Raw genomic sequence first — 15415 nt, forward strand, 5'->3', positions numbered from 1 at the left:
CTTAGTTTGAACACAGGTGTGTCAAATTAGGATTTTAAGAATTTTTGGACAACTAGAAATAGTTCTGGTTACTAGAGGGTTAATGTGGGAGGAAAGCCCGAAGTGATGCAGACGTTTACCACTTCGGTGAAACCCACGAGCACGGGTATGGTGCTGACAAACCTAGAAACATAAATGGGAAGAACCGGGATTGGAACCCACAATCATAGGTTTCTGGCGTGCCCAAGGGACGCAACTCTGCACAGCGAATCGCGGCGCCTGAGACGACTGGGCCACCCGTGCCCCCTCGAGACATATTGTTTTTCCCAGTTATTTCCAGTTCCCATCGGCGTCGGCGTTGCCACCCTATTAAATCAATTTTGACTTAGTCCCAAACCTTTCAACATTTTTCGAAGAAACTTGGCATATGGATTGCTCATTAGCCTAACCCGTGCCTCTTTCTTGTTTATTTTTTTTCTAAATTCTATTTTTTATGTTTCCACGGAAACAATTTGGACTCCAGGCTTTGTTTTCGAGCAATAACTATCAAACCAATTTTCCTTTCTTTTTTTCATGGAAATAATTAATAAGTCCCAAATAAGTCTCAAATAAGTAGCTTTTGTTTCTACAGCTGATGTGTGAGTGAGTGAGTTGGCAGCGTTAGAAATTGGCACTAGTCCAATAGTCCTTGCCAAATTATCAAAAGGACTAGTAGAAATTTGCCATTTGTAAAGGTTTTGCTACATGTTATCATTATAAGGACTAGTTGACTAAAAATGTTAGTTTCTTTCGCTGGTTGGGTTAAACGCCGCTTTTAACAGTATTCCAGTTATATCACGGCGTGTCAGCTTAATGTGGAAGGAAAGCACAAATTGATGCAGGTCTCAGACGTTTGCCACTTCGGTGAAAGCCATGAGAACAGATATGGTGCTGACAAACCTAGAAATATAATTGGGGCGAACCGGAATTCGAACACACAATCATAGGTTTCTGGCGTGCCCAAGAGACGCAACTCTGCACTGCGAATCGCGGCGCCATATACGACTTGGCCACCTGTGCCCCCTACAGCTGATGAATATTTCTGGAGGAAACTATTATTTTTCCAGACAAAAATGTGCTATTATTGTTATTCAGACTTAGTAACCACTTGAACTAATGGAATGAACCAAAGGAGGGGAGAGACAAGTTTTTTCGTTAATTAATAATCTCGATATTTCGTGATTCTGTTTCACTTGGCGAGGACTATATCGCGATATATTGTCTCTCGTCGCTTGCAGTTTACGCCGCTCGATTAGTTGTTAATGTGTTCTTAAAAGCCGACCATTTGATAATCTGTTCCCAAAAATGTTTTAAAAACTCATGTGTTGCGTGTCTCTAAAAATGGACTCCATTTTTTATGAAAAATAAATTGTATGTTTGGGTATATGCATAGAGGTGAGGTGAAATTGGGTTTAACGTCGCGTCCAATTAAGATTATTGCACTTATAAAGAGACGTGCATGCATGTGTGTGTGTTTGTGTGGCTGCTTGTACTAGTCCGGCCTGATGCCGATTTATAGTGCTAGCACACTTGGATACCATGCCGCAGTTTTAACATGAATACCCCACTCGGACACAATATACTGACTCCGAGCTGACCAGTCCTTGTTTTAGCCCCTTAATGCCGAGCGCCAGGATAACAACAAGTACCATCTTTAAACGTCTTTTGGTATGACGCGGTCGGGGATCGAACCCCGGACCTTCCGCTCTCCAGGCGGACGCTCTACCACTAGACCACGGAGGCGGTCGTATATGCATAGAACTGCACCCATCTTCATACCATCACACATTATTTTATATTTATCTTGCAGTGTGTGGGGAGTGTTAAAGTGAGTGAGTGAGAGGGTTGGGTTTAACGCCGCTTTTAACAGTTCAGTTATAACACGGCGTGTCAGCTTAATGTGGGAGGAAAGCCCGAAGTGATGCAGGTCTAAGACGTTTACCTCTTCGGTGAAACCCACGAGCACGGGTATGGTGCTGACAAACCTAGAAACATAATCGGGGCGAACCGGGATTCGAACCCACAATCATAGGTTTCTGGCGTGCCCAAGGGACGCAACTCTGCACAGCGAATCGCGGCGCCTTAGACGACTGGGCCACCCGTGCCCCCGGGGAGTGTTAAAGAGTGAGATTCAGGCTGTGGCGAAAAAAGATTGAGCCTCGCCACGACTGAGCGGTCCTTTTTGTCAGCTGACACTTAAAAATAGTTGAACGCAAGCAGTATTCCATGACGAATATTCTTCTGACGTCACAATATTGATACGATCGCACGAGATCGTCATAAGCCACAGTTAGAATAGCCATGAATATATCTCATAAACTAGTGCTGTTGTCGGTTTCTAAATGTGAAAAAATTAAGTTTACAAAAGTGGAATTACATCCCGCGACTACATCAAGGTAGAAAGTTACTGGTGACGTCATATGTCTGTGACGTCACAACAATAAGAACAACCGAAGTCACGCAGTGAAAAAGGTAAGCCTGCGTCTCGTTTTGTTTCAGCAAACGCCACACTACACCAATACATAACCAATCGTTGATAGCATGCAGCAGGCACGTAGATTGATCTGATTGATATGATACAATGACTTTTAAAATGAGTAACCCAAGTCTGATTAACATGACTAGCAGTTCTAACAAGACTTTATATTTAGCCTGTGTATTGTTTTGCGCCACCGTTAGCAAAATTAAAGATGTTTCACCGCGGTCTGTAAATAATCAAATGTGGGCCATACTAACTAGTGGTTGATATTATGAACGACCTCCTTCGCCAGACGACTAACTCCATATTAGCCGTGAAGATCCGGGTAGAGACTAGGTCGATCTTCAGTGACCCAGGTTAACCCATCCTAAAGAGTCGACTATGCTTGTCGTAAGAGGCCACAAACGGGATCGGGTGGTCAGGCTCGCTGACTTGGTTGACTTGCATGTTATCGTATCCCAATTTCGTAGATCGACGCTCATGATGTCAATCACTGGATTGTCTGGTCCATACTCGATTATTTTACAGACCGCCGTCAAATAGCTGGAATACTGCTCAGTGCGGCGTTAAACAACAAACAAACAAAACATATTAGTCCCCATTACGACAAGCAGAGCTTGCTCGAACATGAGCTCTTAGAAAATTCGGTACAAGTGCAGGGCCTGGATCCACAAAGAAATCTTAGCGCTACGACTGCCGTAAGCCGATGTTAAAATATGGGAGTTACGATCACCTTGGCGCTATTAAAGATCTCTTTGTGGAACGGGACCCTGTTTATGATTTTCAACACCCACTCCCACCCTACCCCACCCCACCCAAAGAAGTACGAGAATCTGTACTTTACTCAGAAAGTGTTATCCCAAATATACGATTTGTTACATTTGAGCACTTTCTAAATGGCATTGTGTGTTCATATATAGACTTTGCCTTATTTGCGGCTCATGGCGACAAAACGTGTTTTGGACACAAACATGCAAAGGGCGCTTTTCTGAGATGTACTTATCGAATCGCAATAGAAACATAAAAAGGAGGATGTTTCTGCCTTTTAAAATTGTTTTCATCAATCTTTTGTTTGTTAACGCTCACACTTTTCAACTGATTGTAAGACAAAGGAATGACCATTCGTTTGTTTAACGCCACACTCAGCAATATTCCAGCTATTTCAAATTCAAAATGGGCAAAGAAGTGGTCAATTACCAGTCAGCCTTACATCTAATCTTCATGGCAAATTCTGGGAGGTTTTTCCTTTTCAGTGGTTTCACAACCGTCGTATTATGGTTATTATTCGGGGACAAAAACAGGAAATGTCGTGTCCGAATGTGTGTTTATTTGTTGTTTAACGCCGCACTCGGCAATATTCCAGCTATATGACGCCGGTCTGTAGCTGGACCAGTCACTCTGGTGATTGATACCATGAGCATCTACACAATTTGGATACGGTGATATGTATCAACCATGTCAGCGAGCCTGACCACCCGATCCCGAAAGTCGCCTCTTACGACAAGCATAGTCGCCTTTTACGGCAAGCATCGGTTGCTGAAGGCCTATTCTTCCCCGCCTCTTCACGGGTCTGGAATATGGCAAGTATTGGTCTAGGTCTATATGGACTCGGGAGTATGTAATTATACAAACTCACAGAGTTTGAATGATAAATACATTAAGTGTCCGTGGCCTGTTTCGAAGAATACAAAGGTTTCAAAGTGTTATGTGTTCGTTTGAAATGAAATGAATGTACATACTACATTATAACTGAAAACGTCGTGTCCACGATGCCTGATAGAAAAAAATATATTTAAGCCGCATTTCCTGATAATGTTGATGTATACGGCGAAAGAAACTATCCAGTTCCAACAGAAAGTGTGTTGTGAGGTTACGGGTGACAGTCGGGCGCTGTGGAGGAGTTTTCGAGATCTCCGCGAACGGGTATCGCTATGAGGAGCCTATTACGGAGCTCCGCGAACTATCGCTGTGAGGAGCTGGATCTCTTGTCTTGTTTTCATCATGATCGTCTGCTTTGCGAAAGTGTCGACATGAACAGATGAAGCTACTTCTAAAGTATATGAAAAACAGCCAGATCGGCCAAAAAGGTAACTAGATATATATGTCAGTTTTTTAAAAGTGACAAATTTTAACCGCCAAGATCACGTTGCATATGTGGTACCAGAGATCATATATTATATATATATATATAATATATAGAAAGCGAGAGTCCGCACACGTTTTCGATGAGGAATTTCAACATTAGTTCAATGTAAATGTATGTTGGCCAGTCGCGGTCTTGCAAATGCCGTAAATCATTGAATAGACGCTAGGCCCAGTGCATCTATTTATTTCAGAGAAGTCTTCTTACACCCCACGCCTTTTCAATGGACAGTCGACCCAAAAGAGCCGGGGTAGAATAGGTCTTCAGCAACCCATGCTTGCCGTAAAAGGCAACTATGTTTGTCGTAAAAGGCGACTAACGGGATCTGGTGGTCAGGCACGCTGACTGGTTGATGCATGTCATCGATCCCAATTGCGTGGATCGATGCTCATGATATCAATCACTGGATTGTCTGGTCCAGGCTCGATAATTTACAGACCGCTGTCATATAGCTGGAATATTGCTGAGTTCAGCGTAAAACAACAAACTAACCAACCAATCAATGACAGTCTGCCCCCAACCTGTTGAGGCTAGATCTACTAGACTCTAGATAGCTTATCTTTTCTCTCACAGGTACTTCTTTGTAAAAACAATAAAAGCAAAAACCCTAACATGATATTTAGTAGAGTTTAGTGTATCTTATATAGACTATTCAGTCAGTCTATTCAAGGATTTACGGTACATACTGTTTGATTCGATCTTACTAATGCTTGGCATCACTGTTGCCATGCTAAAAGTCTCATGGCGGCCACACATACTAGATCTAAAAGGCTATACGTATTGTCTAATGGCAGTCATAATGCTATTTTGTCACACACAGATATTTCACAAAATATAAGTCTTGCAACTGGTGTGAACTATCATAATGAAAATGTCAGTCTTGTGGTGTAGAAGCCCTTGCATCTCATAAATCACGCACTGATATCATAAATTCAGTTTTTAGACTTCAATAAATGAATTTATGATATCTAAAAATGTGTTTTAATATATTACTTAAACAATATAATTTGTTATATCAATTATTCATTCTGTTGCTATCAATTATTCATTCTGTTGCTATCAATTATTCATTCTGTGCCTTCCCATTTTGTGAATAGATAGTATCAGAAATATATTTGTCACCGATCCGATTTAGTGATATCAATAATTCATAGCTTAACCTATTGCAGCTGTCTATGCCAGAGTCTATTTCAATTCTGTTTTGTCTAGTAAACTCAGGTAATAATAGTCCATATTTAAAACTATACACACTCACTCACTCTAATATCACTGTTGCGTTTCTTATTTTGCAGAGTATGTATGATAGATTATTGTGTTTATAAAAAATGTGCTCAACAGAAAAAGAAAACAAACATTAAGCAAAACTGAAAAAGATTATGGCATGATATCAAACTCAAACATTCACTTGAAATCTCAAGCAATTTCAAATACATTGCAACAGCAACAAATATTATTTTAAACGACCCACTGCTAAGTGTATAAAGACAAAAAAGACAGAAAACTGTTTCATATTCATACTCTAAAGACAAGTTTTGAAACATATCTGTAAATCTAATATAACATTAAAAAATCGAAAGTTTGGCCAAAGGCTATTTTAATTTATTTTTTTTCAACTTAAAATACAAGAAATTTAATTTCCAGCTTTGGTACCCAGAAGACTGGTTCTTTTATAACCAGCAATACATGTGAAATATTCAAGCACAACATGCTCAAGAGAAGACACATCCTCGACTATCCAGTGTATCATACATGTATCTCCATTCTGTTATGATAAATACCCAGGATCCATTTGCTAGAATAACTTTGCTTTCACTACAGTTATTGGGCATGATTCTAAGCTTAGTTGTGCAATGCAATTACAGACAAATCAAATATAATGATATGTGCTGCTTAATCTAAAACTCAGTGCCAATAAATAAAATAGTTGTCAAATTTCCTGCATCATATGAAGCATACTCAGTTATCCATTAAATAAAATACTTAGCAACTGGCCGATTATATTAAAGGGCCAAGTTCAATGTTTGCCCAGTTGTGTTTGTTGGTATTCTTGGCAGGAAGAAATGAAAAGTTTTCCTCTCCACCTCTTTTGTTGTCAATAAAAAAATTTTTTAAGTCCAACCGGTCCATTCACTTTTGAGAAAACTGTGCCCAAGAAACATTTAAAATGTGTTTGTGGTTGTGTGAGGCTAAGCGGTGTCATCTGCCCCCCCCCCCCCCCCCCCCCCCCCACACACACACACACACATAAAAAAGCCAAACATAAAAAGGCGTCAAAGTAAACATCCTCCTTTATGTCTCTCCCTGACACTACTACTACTACTGACACCAGACTACCTACCACCCCGAAGACTAGGGGTGTGCGACTTCATGGAGGTGATCTTGCGATACGTTTGTCTGCAATACATTTATCGCAATTACAACCCTTGTGTATCAATATTTTCAATACAGTCACAGAAGAATTAATATGTACATGTAATTATAGAAATTATATCTACTATTTTGGGGCATTCCTATCTCAACCATGTAAAGACCACATGCTTAAATCTGTTTACATTAACATTCTATATTAAGCATAATAAGTAGTTTCATTTGTCCATACTACCCATCTTGCAATCTGATGTCTGGATTATTGAATAAAGAAGTACCATTTAAACAGTACAAATATATATAACTTGGGCCCCAATACGTTTTGCACTATGTATCGCAATACCGATACTTTGCTATACGATTTGTCTGCCAATACGCCAACCCTAGTGAAGACATCCCTAACTGCAGCATGTTGGAGCAGCTATTTGCACAACAAAAGTCTGTTATGGAATCGCAGTTTAATTCCTGCCTCTCAGCTTTATTGACGTAATTGGAACAACTGAAGAAAGTCTCAGACTCAGGTTCAGAATAATCCCCCGGCCAAGAGGCGCATGGGGGAACGCATCCTGCAGAGCCTCATCCTTCTATCAGCTAGGTCCTCCTCCATATGGTCATTGGATGGAGACAGCTGAATCAACCAATCAGCAGGGCAGTGGCGACCATGCCTTACCTTTATGGGACACCCAACCGTCACGGTCTCCACTCCATACACACTGATCAAGCCAGAGTTATCCACAGTCTCCTCAACACATTTATCCATGTGCAGGAAAACTTACTCTCCACACAAGCCTGGAAGTCATCACAAATTCTCTTGATGCAACACCAACAGCACTTAGCACAGATAAGATCCAAATGAAATGAGGATTTTTCCACCTTTGCACACGAAACAGCTGTATGCTACAAGGGCTAGGAGGAAAACAACAGTTTACTGATAATGTATAGTTGACAGTGAAAAGGACTTCTGTTTGAAATTTGAAAAATCTAGTTATGGTATGATTGCAGCCAAAATACAGGATTTTTGGCAATGATGTAACAGAGGTAAGTATTCTTAGAATTATTAACAATGATAACTTTTGTTTTGATTTTTGAACATAATCATTTATTCAGGCAATATGTAACCAATGTTACTGCTGTGTGGTTTTGAAACCATGTGTACCATATTTGGCATAGAGAACAGCCAGACTCATCTCACACTCGTTTTATAGTAAATTCTTATCACAAATTGATTCAATAGTAATAACTTCTCAGATTGCTCATTTAATCCTTAACAGAAATAAAAGTGTAGTCAAAGATGCAAAATTAGTGACATTGTTAAGCCCAATAATGCAACACAAGCCCTGCCAACTCTAGTTTCAGCCAATCAGGCAACAGTGGGTGTGGCCTATTATTTTTTTATGGAAACATAAACATGAAAACATTTGCTTATTTAGCCAATCAAATGCCATGGAATCACTTGCAGTTTATTATACTAGAGTGTCAAACAAATATAATGATCATGTTCATAATAACATTTGCTGAATATTCTATTCAATGAAAGATTTTTCTTTCTTTGCAATATCAAAATGTTAAAAAAACCTCATTGGTCGTTATAATAGCATCCATATTCAATTTCAAAATTAATGACATATATTCTCATATTACAACAAACCTAAAAATACAAACACTACAAACAAGGGCAAGGCTGAAGTTATATTACGTTTCAGAAATTATTTGGAAAATGAAATAAGCCAGACATCTGTGTCATCTACTATGTGGGATAGAACATACCGGTAATCAGCAATTTCAGATGTTAGGGTAAGTTTAATTATCAAATTGTTGTAGGTTAAGCATGGTAAATTAAACTCAGTTCAATCTGCTCTGCTTTGTGAGGTGAACATGTTAACATACCTGAGTTGGCCCTCTGTGGAGTACCACCTGACGTGATGACCTCCATCGCCTTGTCCTCAAGGTCATCCTGTGTCCGTGACACGCGTGTTTAACATGCCGCAGTTTAACATGAATACCCCACTCAGACACAGTATACTGACTCCGAGACGACCAGTCCTTGTTTTAGCCCCTTTATGCCGAGCGACAGACAGGGTAACAACAAGTACCATCTTTTAACGTCTTTTGGTATGACGCGGCCGGGGATCGAACCCCGGACCTTCCGCTCTCCGGGCGGACGCTCTATCACTAGACCAGGGAGGCGGTGTGTATTCCATAGCTGCTCTCTGTTGGTTTTCATTGGTAGGGCAGACTGTGCAAGTTGATACTTGTAACTGCAAGAAAATATGCATTAAAACGTGTGTAGATTTGGTATTCAGAGGACCCTCGTGATTGCAAATCAGGTACAGTTGAATTTAAATGTCTCAAGCGCATTGGTCCAAATTACAATAAAAGGTAACTAATCTACAGTTAGACTACCTCAAATGTCAAACACAGTTGGGTCATCTCCATTCTACCATGACAACAAGAGTGCTTTGAAAACGGTGCTCTCTTGGAACCCGTATTCACATGGGCAAATAGGACACTCGAAAATTGGGTCACAGATAGTTACACACATTTTCCTATTACTCAAGTTCAAGATTAATTACCAGTTCAAAATAATGGTTACAAAATACATAGTTTTTCAAAAAGAATTGATGAAGTAGCCCTCTGTAGATACATCTTTAAGTAAGTTCATCGCAACCCCCTTCATATTTGCACTGCTTGGACTGAACCAACTAATTTCTTGGAAATCAACATGGCATCTTCCATTGTAGGGGGGACAGGCTATTGAAAAAGTGTAAAAGAATATATATATATATATATATATATAAAACTGATATATTTCTCAAATAAATCACAGTGCTTTAGTTATTTTCATGTTGTACTTACGACTAGTTGGTTTGAAACAATTTCTTAGTAACAGCAGAGACCATAAAACAGAATTATAAAACAGAATTTTATGGTTCTCTGGTAACAGTGATACATACTTTAGAATGACTATCTCTCCACCCTGAACATAAGCACAGCTGAATTTGACCTACTCTCGTTTCTCTTCATTGTACATAGCTGCCAAAATAGGTGTTCATGGTGACAGTGCTGTTTAGAATGGACACAGAGGACAACCTCCATCTGTTCATTTTGTTCACCATTAGCGATGATTTACTGGTAGAAATGCGCCTGCTGGCACCTCATTGCCAATGGAATCACCCTGACGTATGTCTAAATAGCACTGTTTTTAACTGACGACAATGAGCCATTGTATGACTCAAGAGAAAGTCGAAGAGACTGCTCAATATTTTTATGGATGATTGCGTGGTCCTGGCACAGTGGTTGTGATTAGTGTTGGTTGGTTTGTTGTTTTATGCTGCACTCAGCAATATTCCAGCTATACGACGGTGGTCTGTAAATAATCGAGTCTGGACCAGACAATGCAGTGATTGATATTATGAGCATCGATCCACGCAGTTGGGATCGATGACATGCATCAACCAAGTCAGCGAGCCTGACCACCCGATCCCATTAGTCGCCTTTTACGACAAGCATAGTCACCTTTTACGGCAAGCATGGGTTGCTGATGACCTATTCTACCCCAGATGGTGATTATGTGTATTCTGAAATAGATTTCATCAGGTTTGATAAGCTGTTATCAATGTTATCGATATTATTGATCATTCTGATATCAAATGTATAAAATTCTAATGGGTTATCTGCAGACATTATTATATGTATCTATGTGTAGGCTATCAATACATCCATGCTTGCATATGCAAGGTTTTTGTGTTTTTGTGTTTTTGTTTGTTTGTTGTTTAAAGTTGCACTCAGCAATGTTCCAGCAATATGATGGCGATTTGTTAATAATCGAGTCTGCACCGGAAAAACCAGTGATTGACATCATGAGCATCGATCCACGTCAACCAAGTCAGCAAGCCTGACCACCTGATCCCGTTAGTTGCCTCTTTGGTTTTTGTGTGAAAAGGCATGTTAATTTTGAGGCATGGAATACCTGATATTAATCTTATTTGTACTATTCAGAATCAAGTATTCTCCAGTGACATGGTAAAATTGAGGTTATCAAAAGTCACACAAGCATGGGGATTCGAGGTTAGAACAGGTCCTCAGCAACCTATCTTGGTCGAAAGAGACAACCAAATGGATCAGATAGTCAGGCTCAGTGACTTTGTTGATTGCGTGTCATCATACCCAGTACACATAGATCATTGCTCAGAATATCAATCGCTGAAAAGGTCTGACCCAGACCAGATTATTTACAGGCCACCATCATATAACTCGAATACTGCCAAGTCAGCATTAAACAACAATCAAACAAACAACACAAAAGTCAAAACTGATTATAGGGTGTTTGTGATCAGTTGAATATCCTATTTTGTCAACCACATGCTTACTGTACTTGTCAGAGTTAACATACTCTTAGAGCAATCAGGAACCTAACGTATTGTAAAGTGATTATCAGGCATATGAGTAATTTTTTATGCTTCTGACTTGACATGATATTCGCCAAAGTAGGTATACTTGACTTCCCAGAAAGGTTATAGTGAAGTCAATCCTAATGCAGAGATAGTAGATGTGTATGAATACCAAAAAGCGATATGTTCATCGAACCTCCCAATTAGTTGGTTTCAGTGTTACAGCATTCTGGTGACATGTGACGACCCAGTAACATGTTTCAGCCCTAACAGCATCAAGTACCTTGTGGTTTTAGAGATGTGGAAAATGTAAGGATTCTACCGTGTGTTTACAATCAATTCAATTCACCACCTTGTGGTTTTAGAGATGTGGAAAATGTAAGGATTCTACCGTGTGTTTACAATCAATTCAATTCACCACCTTGTGGTTTTAGAGATGTGGAAAATGTAAGGATTCTACCGTGTGTTTACAATCAATTCAATTCACCACCTTGTGGTTTTAGAGATGTGGAAAATGTAAGGATTCTACCGTGTGTTTACAATCAATTCAATTCACCACCTTGTGGTTTTAGAGATGTGGAAAATGTAAGGATTCTACCGTGTGTTTACAATCAATTCAATTCACCACCTTGTGGTTTTAGAGATGTGGAAAATGTAAGGATTCTACCATGTGTTTACAATCAATTCAATTCACCACCTTGTGGTTTTAGAGATGTGGAAAATGTAAGGATTCTACCGTGTGTTTACAATCAATTCAATTCACCACCTTGTGGTTTTAGAGATGTGAAAAATGTAAGGATTCTACCGTGTGTTTACAATCAATTCAATTCACCACCTTGTGGTTTTAGAGATGTGGAAAATGTAAGGATTCTACCGTGTGTTTACAATCAATTCAATTCACCACCTTGTGGTTTTAGAGATGTGGAAAATGTAAGGATTCTACCGTGTGTTTACAATCAATTCAATTCACCACCTTGTGGTTTTAGAGATGTGGAAAATGTAAGGATTCTACCGTGTGTTTACAATCAATTCATTTCACCACCTTGTGGTTTTAGAGATGTGGAAAATGTAAGGATTCTACCGTGTGTTTACAATCAATTCAATTCACCACCTTGTGGTTTTAGAGATGTGGAAAATGTAAGGATTCTACCGTGTGTTTACAATCAATTCAATTCAGTAAAGCTAAAAGTGTTATGAGAATGCGAACCTTTGCTGATTAATATCACATCCAAAATTATATAGACATACAATCCATTATATAACTCTAATAATCATGATAATGAATCAAGAAACTATCAAATATGATACTCACTGTAGATCTGCTGCAAACAACTCCCTGTCCTATTTTTTTGTGTTTTTGCTGGAATGTGTCAGGTCGGGCATAAAACAGTGGGATACACCTGTTAATAATTCAATAACCAGGATCCGAAATTGCCTACAAACCGGTTTTTAAAAGTAGATAGTCAAGGTTGGGTAGCCATTATCAGTGTAGTTGAAATTTTATTTGGAAAAGAAAATCATGGTCAGTATGTTGTGGAACAAGTAAAGAAAAGATATAATTCAGATTTTAAGCTTAACCCTGACTGACCGTCAGAGGAAACCTGTATGCCTTGAAGCAGGAACAGTAAATATTCTGTCTGTTAACAAAAATCTCAGCCATTAGTTCTTTTGCCATGCTCATCAGCAATCAGATTGATCTGTTTTAATTAATGATGTAATGTTCTATGTTTAGAACATCCCAAGTACCCATATGGCAGACAAAACATTGGCCTTGGCTGTAGTCATCGTGTTGGGTATATGTAGGAATGCAGTGATTTTGACACAAAAGGCTGTATATAGGTCAATGACTTGGACCCAAGAAATGTAATAAATCAATGGCAAAACTCAATAAGTCAAATAAACAAAATTGGCGGATGAACCATAAAAACAAATCAATGCAATACCGTTTGTGATTGGATGAAAATATACAATCTGGCATTAAACATCTCCAAGTCACGTTAGCTCCTGACAGTGTTTCCCAATTATACAGAAAGTATGATGTAAAGACACACGCTGCTCAGAATTTCATTATAATTTTGATGGCTGCGCATTTTTGTATTTTTAATCCAGTGATAAACCTAGGATTTTTTAAGGTCGGCCCTAGGGCCCATAGACCTTGAAAAGTGTTGGCCCTTCCATGAATGTTGTGGGGCAGGTAGTAAATGGAACGCCTGTAAACATAAAAACATAAAAATGCTGCAAAATGTATTTGTTCAAACATCACATTAAAAAATTAAGTAAACTTCTGTGCATCTGTCAGTGTGGCATACTGCAGTAAAAATTCAAGCTAAATAAGTACAAAATCGGACATAGCTTTGGCACACCCAGCTACACGCCAGGCCTAGGAGCAATACTGCCTTGAACTTCACATTGTAACTGTTCTACATAGTTTTCTCCTTGAGGTGAGGTGAAATGGGGTTGTACATTGCCTTCAAGACTATTGCATTTACATATGAATGTGCATGTGTGTGCATGCGTCTCTGCTTTTACTAGTCGTGTCTAGTGCCAGTTTTATAGTGCCAGTTCACTAACATATTAGGCTGCAGTTTGTACATGGATACCCAGTATAACATTATACACCGAGCCTACCAGTCCTTATTTTATTCCCTTAATGCCAAGCACCAGGCAGGGTAACAACAAGTATCATCTTTAACCTCTTTTGGCATGATGCAGCAGAGGATCGAAACCATGAACCTTCCGCTCCACCTGGGGCGACGCTCTATCCACTTGACCACAGCAAGTCCATGAACAAGTGAAGGTTGCAGACAAGGATCATAATCAGATTGAATCTGCTTTTTTAAACTATGGGCAGCAGATCCTGGCACTGCTTAGGAAACAACTCTGCATAGTGATTTTGGGTTCCTCAGAATGAGACCAGCGTTAGAAATTGCCACTTGTCCTGTAGTCCTTGTTAAATAGTTAACATAACATAAGGACTAGTAGATATTTGCCATTTTTAAGGGCTTTTCTATATGTTATCGTAAGGACTAGTGTACTAAAACTGTTCGTTTCTACCGCTGCAGGGCTATCCATACACCCTATATGACTGAAATATTATGCTGTATAATGCCAAATACATCTTGCCCTGACACTAGAATCTCTCGGATAAAACCAATAGCATATATTTCTGCAGACTCCAAGATCAATGTCATTTTGACAATATCTGTCCTATCAAACCATCATGATGACGTCATGCTATTCTTGTTGCAGTTGATTGTGAGCCAGGAATACACTGGCCTGACCTACTGACAGTTTTATTACAAAACAAAATACTTCTATAATGGGACATTTTCAGCGAATTGCACTGGAGTATATCTTAATTTTTGTCAGGAGTTAATGGGGCACCTGAAATCTCCATGAGGAAGTTGCTGTATTAAGCGTCCTGCTCCACTGACCAACTTGTTGTCCAATCTGTAAGTTATCATAATAAGCACTCCCTACTAACATAAAACATTTACATGGCAATGCAGATTTTCTTGCCTTATATCACATACTTATTTGAGAGAAAATAGAAAAGAGATATATACTTGCCAAGTAATTATAAGTTTAAATTTGTTCATTATCATCTCTGTGTATGGTTTTAATAATGAGTGAGTGAGTTGGGTTTAACACCGCTTTTAACAATACATGTATTACAGTTATATCACGGTGTGCTGAAAAACCTAGAAACATAATTGGGGCGAACCGGGATTTGAACCCACAATCCTAGGTTTCTGGCATGCCCAAGGGACGGAACTCTGCACAGCAAATCGTGGCGCCTTAGACGACTGGGCCACCAGTGCCCCCTATGGTTTTAATAAGTGCCAAGGAGCTTATTATGGTGAATATGATGTAAGAAGGAAGAAAAACATACTTTATAAAATGCTTTATTGTACAAATGGAAATATTTATTTTACAAGACATGTCCCAAAACATCTACATACAAATATGAGGATGAAATTATTTTTTTATGATTCAATGGTTCAATTTTTAATAACA

Source organism: Haliotis cracherodii, unplaced genomic scaffold (assembly GCF_022045235.1).
Source record: "Haliotis cracherodii isolate W230 unplaced genomic scaffold, xgHalCrac1.p SCAF_10, whole genome shotgun sequence".
In the NCBI taxonomy this organism is placed as follows: domain Eukaryota; kingdom Metazoa; phylum Mollusca; class Gastropoda; order Lepetellida; family Haliotidae; genus Haliotis; species Haliotis cracherodii.